The sequence below is a fragment of the Triticum aestivum genome, chromosome 1B, assembly GCF_018294505.1.
Source record: "Triticum aestivum cultivar Chinese Spring chromosome 1B, IWGSC CS RefSeq v2.1, whole genome shotgun sequence".
Taxonomy (NCBI): domain Eukaryota; kingdom Viridiplantae; phylum Streptophyta; class Magnoliopsida; order Poales; family Poaceae; genus Triticum; species Triticum aestivum.
Window position 1 is genome coordinate 11493766 of NC_057795.1, and position 2958 is coordinate 11496723.

Consider the following 2958-nt stretch of genomic DNA (forward strand, 5'->3'; position numbering starts at 1 on the left):
TATATATATATATATAGACGATCTATTCTGCTAATATTAGCAGAATAACTATTCTGCACATCACTTCCGCACTGCACGCTGAACAGAAGCGCACCGCATCATTTTGACGACGAGCACTGCAATACAGACTATTGAACTTTGCGTCAAAAAAAATTGCATGCAGTGTTTTTCTGGTACTGTTTTCTCTCTAGTTTTTTAACCGTTTATCGGAACGAGGCGTATAATATACCATTGGAAAGCTATGGATTAGGAGCAACTTCGCCATGTTGAACACTTTTCAAGATTCCTTGCGATTTCAGAGCAGTTTCAAAAACGGCGCGGCGGACGACGAGTGGCAGCGAGCGTATTTTCGCGATTTTTTCTAAACCGTTCATTGGAATAAAACAAATGATACGCCGCTTGAAAGATATGATCGAGGCGCATCTTTTTAATATCTATTATTTTCTGTAATTCGTTACGGTTTAAGAGCAGTTTCAAATTGGCTAAATCGCAGAATTCTGTTTTTTCGAATTTTTAGCAATTTTCGTACTGTTTTCGCTCCAATTTTTGAACCATTTATTGAAACAAGGCGTGTGATACACCGTTGGAAAGCTACGAACGAGGCGCAACTTTCATATGTTGATATATTTTTGAAATTCCTTACGATTTTCAGTTAATTTTGAAAATCGTGCGGCGGACGACGAGTGGCAGCGGCCATTTTTGGCGAAATTTTTGCAAACCGCTTGTTGGAATGATTCACACGATACGCAGTTGAAAAGATATCAACGATACGCAACTCTTTCATGTAGAACACTCTCTCTAATTCTTTACGATTTAAGAGGAATTTCGAATTTACGGAAGTGCGGACACTATGTTTTCCGCGACACCCAAATCGACGTGGGTACTTCATCCGACTGAAAACCGCACTGCATCATACGGGTAAGAGAACTGCATGATTTCTATTTTGTGGGACTTAAATTTTTGAAGACGAGGAAGAAAATCGCACTGCTTTTAGACTGAAAACCGCACTACAACAGACGGGCTAGCGGACTGCATGATTTCTTTTTTGTGGGACGTAAATTTTTGAAGACAAGGAAGAAAACCGCACTGCTTTTAGACTGAAAACCGCACTGCATCAGACGAGCTAGCGGACTCCATGATTTCTTTTTTGTGGGACGTATCCCAAACGAGATGGAGTGCACTTCATGTCGAGCCATAAACAGACCGCGACACTACCGAAAGTGAACCACATTTTTTTTCAAATTTAATATTTTTTATGTGTGTAGTCCTGACAAATGGACCACAATGACGAAGCGAGTGAACTACATGTAATGAGAAGTGAGCTTCTTCCGAGCTGTTTTCGTTTCAGATCACCAAGTGAATCATGAAGGAGTTTTATGGCGAATTTCATGAGAGAACAAAGTTAGCTTCAAAACATACATATCCATTCATTATTTTGACACAGCCACACTCACATCTTTAGTCCTTTTTTTCACACATAGTGACCAACAAAGCTATACACAGTGAACTGCATCCTATGAAAAACAGATAGTGAGTCGTGCGGGGCACCTAGCCGAACTGGACCAGACCCAGGATGCAATCCCAACATCGCTAGAGTGTACTGCAAGCGCGCTCACTGCCGGAGTGACAAACCTTAGCGAACTTCAAAGATGTTTATACAAAACCTTTATACAGTGCACTGCAACACACATCTAGAGAACTGCAAACAACATTAAAACAGAACGGCTCTATAGCCCACAGACTCACACGCGAATTACACCGAGCACAGAGTTAATTGCAACGATACTCTTCAAAAGCAAAAACAAAACTACCAGGGGGAAAACAACACTTGGTCATGGGACGGAGGCAACCTGTGGTGAGGGGAAGCAGCAATGATACAGAGCCAGTGAAGGCGTCAACAACCCTCCTTGCCGCACCCCTATCAGTTGCTCTGCTCCCGTACCTACGCGCCGCGACACATGCAAGCGAGCTGCAAACATACACGCAGGCGAGCTGCAGCTCTAGAAAGGGTTACATACGGGACGGCCAAACTGCACAGGGGCGAGAGGCAAACTGCAAGGTCAGGCGGGAGGTGATGTACGTGCTCGGGGCCATGGAGTGCACAAGCTTCAGTGTGGAGGAACCAACATGCAGGCAGATTAGCTCATAACACTGCTTGGTTCAAAGGAACATCAGAGTATAAAAGACACTTTTGCTATGATTTAACTGTGAGTCAAAAACCAGAAATATGAACTACTACTTTATTAGTACGTTACATGGTCACCTCGACACAATCTAGCACAAACCAGTATGAATCATTAGTTGGGGGAATTAGAGATTAGTAGTTACAAACCCCATCTACAGGAGGACGAGAGTAGGCCGGCCGGCGGACTCCATGCAGATGCCCTTCGCACCGCACGGACGCATCGACAGAATTGCATGGGGGATGGGCTGGAGGTCGGAGATTGTCGGCGAGACAACGGACGGTGGCGACATGACCTCCAATGAGGGGAAAGATTGGGGGTGGGAGGGAATTCGTGGCGCCCATGGATGAACCCCACGAGGGGCGCGGCGCGCACTGCACGCGTCGTATGCCGTACTGCACGACGGTGAAGAGAGTTGGACGAGCACCCGCGGGATCTACCCCGAGCGCCATCCATGGTGACCAGCACTGAACCACATCACTTGCGCCTCCGAGCTGCTCTGCCATGGTCGCCGAGCTGAATTTCGGGCAGCAACCAGCTGCGCGGGGCGTGGGTGGCCGGTGGCACACCACATGGCGACGTCGGAGGCCATGGAGGAGGCGAGTCAGACCCAGGCCATCGCGGCTCTCGGACGGCAGCCATCACGCGGATCCGGTGAAAATCGGGTCGCCGTATGAGGAGGAAGGCGAGGGGGGCGAGGAGGAAGGTGGTGGAGGGAGGTGGCGCGGATCCGGCGATGTGAAGAAGGGCGGGGACGGCGGTAGAAGGGGAGGGG